Raw genomic sequence first — 16,176 nt, forward strand, 5'->3', positions numbered from 1 at the left:
AGAGAGAGAGAGAGAATGGGCATGCTAGGGCCTTGAGCTGCTACAAACGAACACCAGATGCATGTGCCACCTTGTATATCTGTCTTTATGTGGGTCCTGGGGAATTAAACCCAGGTCGCCCAGGTTGAGCTGTTAGGCTTTGCAGGCAAGCACCCTAGCCATCTCTGTAGCCCAAGATAAATATTTGTAAAACTTGTTTTATCTCTATTTCTTTCCCAGAGGTAATTTCTGGTCATAGTTTAGTACATCACTGTAGATTTTTTAAATTTTTAATTATTTATTTATTTGACACAGAGAGAGAATGGGCGTGCCAGAGCCTCCAGCCACTGCAAATGAACTCCAGACATGTGCACCCCTTTGTGCATCTGGCTAACGTGGGTCCTAGGGAATTGAACCTGGGTCCTTTGGCTTTGCAGGCAAATGCCTTAACTGCTAAGCTATCCCTCCAGCCCCACTTTAGATTTTTTTTATTATATGTAATGTACATTTTTCATTTGCATGCTTTTTGTCTTTTGACAATATGAAATCATACTCTTGATACTGTTCTGAAAGTATACAGAAAACTCCCTGATGGCACATAAGCATAGTTTCATATCATACCTAAAGAAATTAATAGTATTTTTATTTTTTTTAATTTATTTTGAGGGGGGAGAGGAATAGGCAGGGAGAGAGAGAGAGAGAATGGGTGTGCCAGGGCCTCCAGCCACTGAAAATGAACTCCAGATGCATGCGCCCCCTAGTGCATCTGGGTTACGTGGGTCCTAGAGAATTGAACTGGGATCCTTTGGCTTTGCAGGCAAGTGCCTTAACTGCTAAGCCATCTCTCCAGCCCAACAGTAACTTCTTAATACCATCTGATGTCTAGTCAATGTATAGATTTTCCTGGTTGTCTCAACTTTTTTGTTATTGCTTTGAGACAAGGTCTAACTATGTAGCCTGGGCTGGCCTTGAACTTAGAGTCATCTTGCCTCAGCCAGTTGAGTACAAGGATTATAGGCATGTGCCACCATTTCAGTTTCTCATTGATAAATTTTGTTTTTATTTTTTAATTATTAATTTTTATTTATGAGAGAGAGAATATGAATGGTATGCCATGGCCTGCTGTTCCTGCAAACAAAACCCAGATGCGTGTGCTACTTTGGCTTTACATGGATACTGGGGAATCAAACCCCAAGCCAGCAGGTTTTGTAAGCAAGTGCCTTTAATTACTGAGCCATCTCCCAATATTTTTAAAAATATTTTTATTTATTTATTTATTTGAAAGCAGGAGGGAGAGGGAAAGAGAATGGACACTGCAAAGGAACTCCAGATATATATGCCACTTTGTGCATCTAGTTCTATGCAGGTGCTAGGGAATTGAATCTGGGTTGTTAGGCTTTGCAGGCAAGTGCCTTAACCACTAAGCCATCTCTCTAGCCCCGCATTAATAAATTTTTATAACTAGTTTACTTTAATCAGGATTCATATAGGGTCTGTCCCTTATGTTTGACTTATAGTTCTCTTTGTTGTCTTTTAAACTGTGACAGTTTCCTGCCTATCATTTGTCCCTTGTCACTTATTTGCTGAAAACTTTTTTTTTTTTTTTTTTTTTTTTGTCCTTTAAAATTTACCATGTTCTGGTTGTGGTTGATTATATCCATTTAGTGTCATTCAATTTGTCTCTTAGTTTCTTCTCTGTTTCTCATAAATTGATAGTTGGATCAGATTGAGTTTCTATGTTTTGGTAAGAATACTTCATAGGCAGTGCTATGTTTAGTTGTATAAGGTAAATGAATGAAGTTGTCCTTTTTTGCTTAATATATTGTATATGTCCCTCCCTGTTCATACTTCACTCATTTACTTAATTAGTGATTTCCTGGTCTGGATGTTACCATGGTTTATTTAATCCTTGCTAGTATAGGTTATTCCCAGTGTTTAAACAAGGTATTAAATCAGTTAAAATTGTAGAGGAGCCAAAATGAAAATAGATTAATAAATTGAGGCAGAAAATCAGGTGTGGTGGTGTATGCTTATAACCCCAGTACACAGGAGATGAAAACAGAAGGATCAAAAGCTCAGGGTCATCCTTGACTACATTATGAGTTCAAGGCCAGCCTGGGATACAAAAAGAAAAAATACAATAAAACTGAGACAGAAAAGGTAAATGCTGCTTGCATGCTTAATTAAAACATTTTGAGGGGCTGGAGAAATGGCTCAGAGGCTAAGACATTTGCCTGCAAAGCCTAACAACCTGAGTTTGATTCTCCAGTACCCACATAAAGCCAGATGTATAGTGGCACATGCATCTAGAGCTTGTTTGCATCAGCTGGATGCCCTGGCATACCAATTCTTTCGATATTTCTGTCTTCTATCTCTCTGCTTGAAAATAAAGAAATAAAATAAACATTTTTTAGTTTAACATCAAAAGATCAAGTGAGCAGTCAGTCCTTATCCTCTAAAATATTGGTCTGGGACATAGCTCAGTGATAGAGCGCCTGCTTAGCATATGTGAGGCCCTGGAATTCAACCACCGGCACCTCAAAAGATATTTATAAACCTCTAATTGCTAAGTATAGTCATTGCATGTGAAGGAAATAAACAATGTGTAGAAGATTCAGTTTGGCTTTGTTGTATCTTTGAATTTATGTCTGCTTCTTTCTAGAAAAAAAAAATAATGGTGATAAGAGAAAGGGATATAGCCAACTGAGGAAGATTAAATCTCACTCTCCTTTAGCAGATTCATGGAAATGTAGCTGTTTGGTATCCAGATGGGAAGGTGCAATGTGCCGTTTAGGCATGTACTTTGCATCTCATTCACACATCTACCTCTCTGTTTGACTGCTCAGGTACTCAGCCAGTTGAGATCCTGAATGTAGTATTAATGGGACAAAACCTGAATTGTCCTTTACCTGTGAAATGGAACTAATTATAGTTTTCACTGGCTTATGATCTTTATGGACATGAAATGAGACAAATACTTTGGATGGTTTATTGATTTCAATTTAAATAACTCTCAAAACGTAAAATATTAGTCATTTCTATTTTTCCAGGTATAGTTACTTACGTTTTTCTTTTTCTTTTAATTATAGGTAAACATTGGAAACTCCAGACAGTAAATTAGTATTTCTGCGGACAAATGACTGAGAAGTCAGTATTGGATATAGTAAACTGGTTGTCTTCTTCAGAAACAATTGCACTAGGCCTTTTGCTATCTTGGGTGATATATCATACTATAAGCCAACTAATCTGAAATCCTTCATATGGAGATAATGTGCACACTTTAGAACTCCTCATTCTTATATCACTATTTATGTACATAATTAAAATCCAAATTCAAACAAAGTCTGCTGTCTTGACCGTTGAGTGACAGTTTAACTATCACTGGTGCTTATGTGTATGATGTACACATGGTATGAGCTTCTCTCTCTCTCTCTCCCTCTCTCTCTCTCTCTCTCTCTCTCTCTCTGTGTGTGTGTGTGTGTGTGTGTGTGTGTGTGTGTGTGTATGTGTGTGTGTGTGTAAGTAACTATTCACACACAGGGCAGCACCAGCTGGCAGTCTGCAGAGTCTGAACCTCAGAGCCTAGAAGAGGAGAGGAACTATGATGGTATTCCAAAACACAGCGCAAGGAACAGAACTCCTGCACTAATTAGAAGACACAAAAACACTAACAATGGCTTTTGTTGTGGCAGTTACCTCCCAGTTTGTGGAGCTCTTCCAGTTCTTGAATGCCTGTAAGAGACTCATAATGAAGTAGTGTATGTCCTCAGCCAGGGAATGAATTAGGATATGGCTGTGTGCATTGGCTGTCTTTCTGTGTGGCTTGTTCCTCCTTTGTGGATCCTCAATGCACAGCTCATGGAACTCTGTATTCCCAGGGCTGGTGGGACCAGCAGGAGCCTCTTTTGACTTGTCAGTCAGCCAAGAAGGATGGCAGAGGCACAGCATGTGAAAGGAATTTAGATTTGCCAAATCAGTCAGATTTGGAAACTATAATCCTTTGTATTCTTGTATCATTGGTCTAATTCCAAATTGCTGACCTTCCAGAATTGATAGCAGCTGGAAAGATAACAATACACAAATAGACATGCACATATTAATGCTAACTACTTTTAATAGAGCCAAAGTGGCAGGAACTCTGCTGGCATTGTTACCAGATTAATGAGCTGAAGCAAGTTTGACCCTAAGGAGAAGTCCCCTAGTTATTCAGAAATATATATATGTGTGTGTGTGTGTGTGTGTGTGTGTGTGTGTGTGTGTGTGTGTGTGTTGTTTTATGCTGAACTACTTTTGTATTATGGACCAATCTGAATGTGTAAAAGTAGTGCCAAAATTATAAATCTGATATTGTTACTTAAACCTTTCATCATTTGTCATGGCTTCCTTTGTCACCTCTTCAAAGTGAAGATTCCATGAGTTTCTTCAGTAGATTGCTTGATTTACACCTCAGCATACTTTGGCAAATATTAATAGATATTTGACTGCCTCCTAGATTAACCTCCCATCATTGACCCTTTAATCACTATTGAAAGTTGCTTTAAGGATGTGGGGAGATGGCTCAGTTGGTAGAGTATTCAGATCCTGGCATCCACATACATGCCAGTTGCCAGTGCACCTGTAATCCCAGCACTGGGGAGGTGGAGATGGGGACCCTAGGGGTTTGCTGGCTTGCTAGTCTAGCCCAATTGGTGAGCTTCATGTTCAGTGAGACCCTGTCTCAATAAGGTGGAGAGCATTGTGGAAGACACTCAACATCAACCTCTGGCCTCCACTTCACACATAAGTACATGCACACACATGCTGGTGCAAACATATGTGCACATTCAAAGGTTTTGTTTTGTTTTGTTTTAACTTAACACAGGCTGGGAAGATGGCTCAGCAATTAAAGCTTGCAAAGCCTGCCAGCCTGGGTTTCATACCTCAGTACCTATGTAAAGCCAGATGCACAAAATGGTGCATGCCTCTGGAGTTCATTTGCAATGGCACCAGTGTGCCTATTCCTTCCTTCCCTCCCTCCCTCCCTCCCTCCCTCCCTCCCTCCCTCCCTCCTCTCTCTCCCTTTCCTTTCCTCTTCTCTCCTTTCAAATAAATGTATTTTTTATTTAGTTCTTTTGGAAGAAGGGTCTTACTCTATCCCAAGCTGACCTAGAACTCTGTAGTCCCAGGTTTGTCTCAAACTCACAGTGACCCCCCCCCACACTCTGCTTCCAAAGTGCTGGGATTAAAGGTGTGTGCCACCCCATTGGGAAAAATTTATTTATTTTTGAAAAATTTACTAACTCCTCTGTGGGTTGGGTATAACAGAACCACCTCCTAAAAGTGTATGATCCATGTTTTAGTACAGTAGAGAAATAACTTGATCAGAGAAGATTGGTTGCTTTTTTTGGGGGGGGAAGGTTGAGGTAGGGTTTCACTCTAGCTCAGGCTGACCTTGAATTCACTATGTAGTCTCAGGCTAGCCACAAACTCATGGTTATCCTATCTCTGCCTCCCAAGTGCTGGAATTAAAGGCGTTTCCACCATGCCCAGCTGATAGGTTGTTTGTTAAGAAATATATTTTTATTTGACAGAGAAAGAGGAAGAGAGAGAGAATGGACGCTCCAGGGCCTGCAGCCACTGCAAATGAACTCCAGACACATGTACTCCTTTGTGCATCTGGCTAGCGTGGGTCCTGGGAAATAGAACCTGGGTCCTTTGCAGGCAAATGCCTTAACCGCTAAGCCATCCCTCCAACACAGGTTGCTTTAAAACTATTGTTGATTAGTGGCCCAAAGTGGACATTTTATATTAAACACTTATTGCATGCCTTTATTGGACCCTGAACTTGAATGGATATAAAATGGGCATCTGCAGAGGCCACAGTAGGAAATAAAGTCTCCTGCTATTTTGCTTTTCCATCTGTCCTTGTTTGAGCTGGAAACTCTTACTGCTTCTAAAGCTTGCTCTGGTGGGTCTCTGTTCCCCTATGGGACTGGTATTATATACATGTATTGCCATGCCCAGCTGCTTAGTGTGGGTTCTGGAGCTTGGAACTCAGGTGGTCTCAGCCCCTCATACTTGTGCAGGAACTACTGCATCATTTATCCAGCCCACTATACCTTTTGAAGTTCCATTTTAGGCCAGGCATAGTGGCACATGCCTTTAATACCAGCACTCAGAAGACAGAGGTAGGAGGATCACTGTAAGTTCAAGGCCACCCTGAGAGTACATAGTGAATTCCAGGTCATCCTGGGCTACAGCAAGAACCTACCTCAAAAAAACAAACAAAAGTGACATTTTCTATTTCCTCCCTTGCCTTATTCTTGTGTCTTTTTTTTTTTTTCAGTCCCAAGGTTCTGCTCAAAACTGATTTGTTTTTATGCTGTGTGAGCATTGCTAAGAACTAAATCCAGGGCCTTGCACATGTGAGGCAAGGACTCCACCTCTGAGCTATCCTTCCCTCCCCACTTCTACACTTTTTATTCCATCTTTTGTGGCCATTTCTAATTTCTAAGCAATGACTCTTCATCCACTTTCACTTAAACACCATACTTCTATTGGAATAATTTTAGGGACATTAGAGGAAACATTCTACATATTAAAGAATGACTTAAGCCGGGCGTGGTGGCGCACGCCTTTAATCCCAGCACTCGGGAGGCAGAGGTAGGAGGATCACCATGAGTTCAAGGCCACCCTGAGACTACAGAGTTAATTCCAGGTCAGCCTGGACCCAAGTGAGACCCTACCTTGAAAAACAAAACAAAAAAAAAAAGAATGACTTAGACGCCAGGTGTGGTGGTACACGCCTTTAATCCCAGCACTCGGGAGGCAGAGGTAGGAGGATCGCCGTGAGTTCGAGGCCACCTTGAGACTCCATAGTGAATTCCAGGTCAGCCTGAGCTACAGTGAGACCCTACCTCGAAAAACCAAAAAAAAAAAAAAAAAAGAATGACTTAGGTTCCCTTTATAATACTAAGGTGGTGTGGTTTGTTCCTTGGTAAAAGATGTATAGGAAAAGTTGTGTCAAAAATTAGGGTTTAGGGCTGGAAAGATGACTCAAAGGTTAAGGGCGCTTCCTTTGCAAGCATGAGGGCCTGAGGAGACCTGAGAGACTGAGTTCCATCCCCAGGACTCACATTGACAGCTGAGTGTTGCCATGCATGTCTGTAACCCCAGTCCTATGAGCAGCAGAAACTGGAGAAATGCTGGAACTTGTGAAAAAACAACAACAACAGAAAACATCAAGCTCTGGGATCAGTAAGAGACTCCAGCTCATGTAAGAATTGGCAAAAGAACTATGGAACTGGATACCCAATGTTCCTCTCCAGCCACCTTATCACCTTTGTCTTGGGACAAAAGAAAAAGTAGTAATAATAGAACTCAAGACCTCTTGAGCTGAATGACAGACACCTGCTCCCTAGGTCAGTAGGGTAGAGGTGCCTAAGTCATTGGGCCAGCAGTTTTTGTCCCATATGCAATGGTTTCTGGCCCAGCAGTGGCCATACAATACAAAGTACTTTAATGAATCAGACATTTTATGCAAACAGTCTAAAGAAACTCTATAGGCAAAATGCCTATATTCACATGATGGGAAAATTTGACTTGCTCAAGGCTAATTAGCAAACCAATGACAGTTAAAATTAGGTCATGTAGTGTGACTAATTTTTTTGAATATTTATGTATTTATTTGAGAGGGGGGAGAGAGAATGGGCATGCCAGGGCCTCTAGCCACTGCAAATGAACTCCAGATGTATGCAACACCTTGTGTATCTGGCTTTACCTGAGTACTGGGGAATTGAACCCAGGTTCTTTGGCTTTGCTGGCAAGTGCCTTACCTACTAAACCATCTCTCCAGCCCCATGTGACTAATTTTTGCGAGTATAAGCATAATCCAGAATCCTTGAATCCTAAAAAAAAATAATTTAGAGCATGTTTTCATTGTTCTACTTAATGAAACACTTTGCATTCATCATTTAGGAAAACTTAATATTTAAAGAACACTTTTCTTTGTGACTAGCAATATTCATGCCTGTTGCACAAAGTGACTGCTATACCATATGAAAGTTTTCCCCTTTTAGTTAAATATGCTCACCTAGTCTATTAGAGAAACCATTTGTGTAGGGGTACTAGCATGTTTTTTTTTTTAATTACTTTATTGTATTTATGAGGGGGGTTGGGAGAGAATGAGCATTCCAGGGCCTTCAGCCACTGCAAACGAATTTCAGACACATCCCCAACCTTTTGCATCTGACCTACGTGGGTCCTGGGGAATTGAACCTGGGTTCTTTGACTTCACAGGTAAATACCTTAATTGCTAAGCCATTCCTTCAGCCTTGTTTTTATTTATTTTCTCTTTTTGTGATAGGGTCTCACTCTAGCCCAAGCTGACCTTCAACTCACTCTGAAGCCCAGGCTGGCCTTGAATTCATGATGGTCTTCCTACCTCAGCCTCATGAGTGCTAAGGTTATGGACAAAAGCCCCTATACCCGACTTTACTAGCAATATGTTATGGAACTAAACCCTCTTTCAAGGTTTAAACTTCATGAAAGGTAAATATTTGAAACAATTGTTTTGTTCATCACTAGTTAAAAACAACTTACTTAAGATTTTGGTTTTAACCTTGTAAACCTTCTGTCTGCTATTTTATTTCCCTCTGTTCAAGTTCCAAGTCTTTTAGGACTTAGTACTAAAGGTACACACCAGCTCAAACTTCAGAAGTGACCAAAGTTCAGGCTTATTTATGTTTATGGAAATGGTGGCTGAGAAATTTCTGAGTAGAAAAAGTTTGTTTTTATAATCAAGCATTTTCACTCACAGTTTGTTCACTGAACAGTAATGAATTGCCTACCCATATTTTACATTTAAAGATCTCTATCTTGTCAGTCAACTACAAGGCTTTGTGCTAGATTCTATAAGGCTAAAGAAAAACCAAGGGAGTGACCAAATTTCCTGTATACTCCAGACTATAACATGGCCCAAATCAAGATCCATGGAGCCTCTGCAAAGACTTTCCTGGGAGGTATGGCCTTTGAAACTACCCTTTCAACACTGCCTTCATGTAGAGGGTAGCTAGATTCAAAAACAAGATAAAGGTGAAAGAGTAGCATAGAGAAAAATACAGAATTCAAAGACTGCTCACCATACAAGTCATAGTCCTTTAAATGTTTAGATGATGCCACACCGAATTTTAGGAATAACCCACATTTGTGTATTATGGTCAGCAGGATGACCTTAAATGCTTCATTCACTGCAGAAAAAAAAATAGTAGCTTCTAAATATCAGCCATCTGATTTATTTCCTTTATTTCTTCTAACTTATGAGAAAATGGTCTCTGGATAATGGTGATTTCTGAATACTTAGATTACTTTCTCTGGACTATCAGGAAGATAATTGGAAAGGGATCTCATTTTTATTTTTGGAAAAGATGTTAAAGATGACAGTAGCACATGGGACGGTGAGATGTTAATTAATGGGAAGTGTATCATAGAATCAAGAAATTGTGCTATGCAATTGCACAGTAGACATATTGGATAAAATTATATACTGTATATTTAAAAAATCTAAAATTGGGACCAGAGAGATAGCTTAGTAGTTAAGGTGCTCACCTGCAAAACCTAGAGGACCCATATGCATCCATAAGCCAGATGCCCAAGGTCGCACATGGTACACATGTCTGGAGTTCAATTGCAGTGGCTGAAGGCCCTAGCACACCAATTCTCTCTCTTATTTAAAAAAAAATCTAAAATTGGCTAGCAATGTATTTCAGTGGTAGAACACTTTCCTAGCATGTATGAGACCCTAAGTTCCATCCCAGAACATTTTTTAAAAGCTAGAAGAATGCAGTTTAAATGTTTACACCATAAAGAAATGACAAATGTAGTGGCTGAAGAGATAGCTCAGTGAGCAAAGTGCTTGCCTCACATGCATGAGGACCTGAGTTCAATCCCTAGAACTCACATAAATTTCAGGTGTGATGACACATGCCTGTAATTCCAAAACTGGGGAGGCAGAGACAGGAGGATCCCTGGGGCTTGCTGGCCAGATATTCTAGCCTAATTGGTGATCTCCAAGCCACTGGGACATGCTGTTACCAAATAGAAATGGATGGCATTCTGAGGGTGATGCCTCAGGTTGTCCTCTGGCCTCCACACACATGTACCTGCACTTACATATGTGCCTACAAGCATAAGAACACACACATGCACACACCCAAAAGAATTGAGAGATGTTTAAATAGATATTTTTACTTGGTTAAGCAATATACAATGTACACATGTAATCAAATTATCACATGGCTGGCCAGAGAAGCCAAATGTACCAACTGGTGCAATGGTGGCACTACTCTCCAGTTGGACTTGAGAGTACCTCCATGGGAGGGAATTCCTGCATGGTACTGAAAACCTAATTAAAAACCGAGGGCTGAGCAAATTATAAACCCTAGGGGGAAATTACTATGGTTGTCTGGCTAAATAGATATATTATATCCACAAAGCTGCTCTTTACGTACTTATATTTTTTAAAATTTATTTGTGTTTATTTGAGACAGGGAGGGAGAGAGAGAGAGATTGAAAATGGGCATGCCAGGACCTCTAGCCATTGCAAGCAAACTCCAATTGCATGAGCCACCTTGTGCATCTGGCATATGTGGGACCTGGAGAATTAAACCTGGGTCCTTGGGCTTCTCAGGCAAGCACCTTAACCACTAAGCCATCTCTCCAGCCCAAGTACTTATATTTTTGATGACATCCTTCTGTGTATTTAAGTTTATGGCACTGTACAGCATCATACAGCACCTCAGTGTTACTCTCCTGTATTCCATTTTAGGAAACCTGGGAGATTTCCAGTTTCTCTTCATTGATGTGGCAATCATCTTGTTAGCGGTATTTACAATGCTTGTAATACAACAAGAAGCCTATATGAGGGCTGGAGAGATGGCTTAGCGGTTAAGCGCTTGCCTGTGAAGCCTAAGGACCCTTGTTCAAGGCTCGATTGCCCAAGACCCACGTTAGCCAGATGCACAAGGGGGCGCACATGTCTGGAGTTCATTTGCAGTGGCTGGAGGCCCTGACGCACCCATTCTCTCTCTCTGCCTCTTTCTCTCTGTTTCTGTCACTTTCAAATAAATAAATAAAAAAAGAAGCCTATATGAGAATTCAATGAAACTGAACACGTAACTAAAACACATAATATACAAAATTATGAAAACACCACAATGTTTTTTATCTCCAGTTTCTTGTACCTCATAGTGGCAATTGCCTTTACAAAAGGGAAACCCTTCAGGCAACCTTGCTATAAGAATTATTTTTGTATTGTTGTATCTTTTATGTTTTGTATGTTTTCATATTATTCATTATGCTACACCCAGTTGCCTCTATTCTCCAGGTCCTTCAGATTGTGTATGTACCATGCTAGTGGCGTGTAACTGTGTTCATCATTGTTCTTGTCAACACCTTTGTGTCTGTTGTGGTGGAGGAGTCTGTGGATCAGTGGGGGATGTGTGCTGCTTGTCCCGGCCAGGAGCTGTAGGAAGAAAACTCCAAAGGCAAAGTACATGCATCTAGCCCAGGAGCTCTTAGTTGATCCTGAACGGCCACCCAAACCTCAGACAACGACAGAAGCTAAACCTTTAGTGAAGAAGAATGGATCTTGTCAGATCATCACCATAACATAGCAGACTCGGTCTCAGTGGAGTACTGACAGCAGTATTCAAGTGGGTGAGATGGAAGGCTTTTCTGATTCTGTGTCAGAATGGCACTGTCTCGTTTTATGTCCCTTTCAGTAATGAGGTAGCTGGTTATGAAACAGATGAACCACACACACACACATGCACACCGAAAAATGGTATTGGGCTCACATTAGATTGCCAATCTGTCAATATCTTCATGTAGGTAACGTGCATGTTAGATACATTTCCAGAAGTTTGATTGTTACCCTAGGTGATAAAAAAGTATTTACATTTATATCCATATATTAATGCTACTCTCACTTTTGGTTAGATGAACTTCTGTTTGCAGATGGCAGTGACTACTGGGGTGACTCAGAATTCCCCTAAATGTTGAGAAGTAACAGTGGAGTATTTAGCACTGAGACATCTCTATCATACCCTCCAAGGCTCTGGGATAGTTATGAAAGAGGTGACAGGAAGAATGTAATAATCAAAGGAAGACATAAAGTGGCCATGGTATTCATGCTCACAGTGGCTAATGCTACCTGCCTACATAATAGGAGGAAAAGAAATGACAATATCAGTATTAGTCAAGGTTCTCCAGATGAACAGAACTGATAGAATGAGTTGTATTAAAAGTGAATTTATTGGATTATATACAGCAGTCCAACAATAGCAGTCTACAGGCCTAGGAGTCAAGGAACCCAGTGGATGCTCAGTGCACATGGCTGGATGCCTCAGCAGTCCCAATCCAGTACTAAAGGCTGAAGGCTTTCTGGAGAGCTGCTGGTCTTCAGTCCATGCTGGAAGGCTAAGGAAACTTGATTCCAATGTAGATGAAGGATAACTGACCAGGATAGATGTGTATGCAAGTGAAGGCCCTCACCAACAAGCAACAACCTCAATGACCTGGCCAAGAGGAATGTCTGTAGATTCTCAATCAGATCAAGCTGACAAGATAACTTAACCATCACAACATCAAAATAGAAGAAAGACTAGTTGCAAAGATGAGATTCAGTGGAGGGGAGACTTGGTGGGAGGGGATTATGATTATGGTGTATTGTCTATATTTATGGAAGTTGTCAATAAAAAATTTTTAAAAAATCATCTCGTGGTAATGTAGTTGAACACTTGGACCCCTGTTAGTGGTAATATTTAGGGGAGTTGCAGAGCTTTTAGAATGTGAAATATAGCTAATGGAAATAGGTCACTAAGGAAAATCCTGGAGGGTTTTTTAGTCTAGCAGTGAGGCCTTACCTCTGGCACAAGCTGAGTGTATCCTAATTTGTGAGGATGTAACAAATCTTTGCAACCTTCTACCATCACAAATGGAACCTCAGCCACCATGTCTTCCCAACTGTGATGGACTATACCCCCATAAACTATGAGCCAAAATAAAAATACTCCCCTAAGTCACTTCTGTGACATACGTTGACATAGCAATGAGAATGGTAAATAATACACCATATATATATATATATATATATATATATATATATATATATATGACTTATGTTTTTACATATCAGCTGAAAATTAAGCCAGGTGATACATACTGATAATCTTAACACTCAGGAGGCTAAGTTAGGAGGATAGAAAGTTCCAGGCCAGATTACACTTCATAGGAAACCATGTTTCAAAAAATAAATAAAAATAAATGAATAAATAAAGTGGAATGGGGATGTAGTTCAGTGGTAAAGTGTATACTTAACATGTGCAAGGCCCTGGGTTCAATCCCCAACACTCCTCAAAAATATAAATAATAAGGTGGGCGTGGTGGTGCGTGCCTTTAATCCCAGCACTTGGGAGGCAGAAGTAGGAGGATCACTGTGAGTTCAAGGCCACCCTAAAACTACATAGTGAATTCCAGGTCAGCTGGGCTAATGTAAGACCCTACCTCGAAAAAACCAAAAAAAAGTAAATAATAGCATTAGCTATCATTTACCATCTGCCAAGAAAATATGGGAAGAAAGACAGTGGGACTTGTTTTTTGTTTTTGCAACAGACTTATTGGAACTGTTTGGGTCTTAAAACTCTGTTCATTTAACATTAATACAAATAAGTATTAATAATAAATTCTACAAAAAGGAAGAATATTGTGGTGGTTGAATGCGATGTCCCTCATAGATTTTTTAAAAATTTATTTATTTATTTATTTATTTGACAGGGAGGAGGGAGAGAGAATGGGCACACCAGGGCCTCCAGCCACTGCAAACGAATTCTAGACGCGTGTACCCCCTTGTGCATCTGGCTAATGTGGGTCCTGGGGGAATTGAACCTGGGTCCTTTGGCTTTGCAGTCAAATGCCTTCCTTAACTGCTAAGCCATCCCTCCAGCCCTCATAGATGCTTTTTTAATGGTACTCTGTTGTTGGTAATTTGGGAAATGGGGCCTTACTGGAGGAGATATATTGCTGAGTGTGGACTTTTGGATGTTATAGCCCAGCTTTCTCCTTTCCAGAGCTCAGCTCACTTTTGCTACTTCCTGCCAGCTGCTGTGACAAAATGTGATGTTCACCCTCTGCTCTATCATAACTTTCCTATCATAGTGAATCTTCCCATCAAAACTGTAAGTCAAAATAAACCCTTTTCTTACACCAGCTGCTTTTCATTAGGTCTTTTGCCCCAGCAACACATAAAATTGGTACCAGGAGTGGGTTGTTGGTGTTAGAAATCTGACTGTGTAACTTTTGGTCTTTTGGAACTGAATTGCAGGTAGAATGTGGAAGGGTTTGAAACTTTGGACTAAGAGACTGAAAACAAAAATAAACTCTTTCCTCCCATCAGCTACTTTTGGTTGAGTGTTTTGTCCCAGCAATGTGAAGGTAGCTGCAACGGAAGTTAATACTAAAAACATCATATTAACTTTAAATTTTTGGTATTGTATGGTCATTGGTGCTTTTTACTTTTGTGAAGACATAGGATGCATCTCTCCCCAGTTTGTTCTTTTTTTTTTTTAATTTATTTGAGAGCGACAGACACAGAGAGAAAGACAGATAGAAGGAGAGAGAGAGAATGGGCGCGCCAGGGCTTCCAGCTTCTGCAAATGAACTCCAGACGCGTGCGCCCCCTTGTGCATCTGGCTAACGTGGGACCTGGGGAACCGAGCCTCGAACCGGGGTCCTTAGGCTTCACAGGCAAGCGCTTAACCGCTAAGCCATCTCTCCAGACCCAGTTTGTTCTTTTTTGTTGTTGTATTGTGCTACTGGGGATGAAAACCTAGGGTTTCATACATGCTATACAAATACTCTACCACTGAGCTACATTCCCAGCCCTCCCTATTGTTTTTTTCTTTCTTTCTTTTTTTGGTTTTAGAATATTGTGGTGTGTCTTTCTGAATATTTTGTCAAGAAATGTAACCTTTAATTACAACACTGTTTATGAGGGAGATTGTGTCTTGTTGGTCTATGTTTGTTTTGGGGGGCAAGGACTGGAAGATGTGTCATTTTGTAAAGAAAAACAGAGGCCTATTGTGTGTTGTTAGCCTGGTCAAGGCTCTGCAGACCCAGAAATTACCATCATGCTTCCAAGCTCTTGCTTGACTCATATACAGCTCTTGCCTCTCTGACTTGTCAAGCCACTCTTCACTTTGTTTCTGTCAGTGGACTCTTTGTGGTCCCACTGTGATGTTTAACAAATTAAAGACTTCTTTGTGAAGTTGCTATTTTCCTCTTGTGATCCCTTGTGATCTAGTAAAAGCTCACATCTTTCAGAAATCTTTTTTGAGGGAGGGAGGGATTGCTCAGTGGTTAAAGGTGCTTGTTTGAAAAGCGTGCCAGCCTGGGCTCAATTCCAGCACCCATGCAAAGCTGGATGCAAAGTGGTGCATGTGTCTGTGATCCCAACATGCCTATAACAATGGGAAAGCTCAAAGGCCAGCTAGTTTGATGTTCATTTGCAGTCCAGCACTTGGTTTGCAGTGGCAACAGATTTAGTCTCAAGTAGAGCACAGGTGCCATTTTTTAGAAAGGCCTGTGCGCCTCAGAAAAGTGGTTACCCTCTATGGCCATACTACTCTGTACTCGCCTAATATCGTCTAATGTTGGAAGCTAAGCAGGGTTGGGCCTGGTTAGTACTTAGATGAGAGAAAAGCGGCTACCACACATTTTCTCACATATGTGACATCTATATTTAAAATTGTGTGTGTGTGTGTGTGTGTGTTGGTCATGAAAGTAGAAAGGAGACCATGAGCAAGAAATAAGCAAACTGAGAAGGGGGAAGGAGGGTAAAGGAAGGGGGGAGGATAATGGAATGCATGTGACCTCTAAGCAGAAGGAAGGACTATTTGGGAGGAAGAAGAGGACCAACAAGGATGAACAGGGGGATGGGGAAGGGTAATGGGAGCAGGGAACAAATAGGACAATATATATATTTATATATATATATATATATATATATATATATATATATGTACATATGCATGCATATATATGTGCATTTGTGTTTGTGTATATGTATCATATTGAATACTATCATCAAACCTGTTATTTTGTATGCTAACTTAAATATACTACTAATAATAATTATTATTATTAATAAAAAGCCTGTGTGCA

General features: G+C 40.5%; 1 protein-coding gene across 3 annotated transcripts in view; it reads left to right on the forward strand.

Annotated features, from left to right (window-relative positions):
- Apoo (apolipoprotein O) overlaps positions 1-3,321 on the forward strand; it is a 104,103-nt gene extending 100,782 nt beyond the window's left edge. For all 3 annotated transcript variants that reach the window (XM_045140459.1, XM_045140460.1, XM_045140461.1), the window contains exon 9: positions 3,069-3,321. The gene's annotated coding sequence lies outside the window, so the exon portion shown is untranslated. The remainder of the gene's footprint in view (positions 1-3,068) is intronic.
- The last annotated feature ends 12,855 nt before the right edge of the window (positions 3,322-16,176 follow it).

This window comes from Jaculus jaculus, chromosome X (genome assembly GCF_020740685.1).
Source record: "Jaculus jaculus isolate mJacJac1 chromosome X, mJacJac1.mat.Y.cur, whole genome shotgun sequence".
Taxonomy (NCBI): Eukaryota; Metazoa; Chordata; class Mammalia; order Rodentia; family Dipodidae; genus Jaculus; species Jaculus jaculus.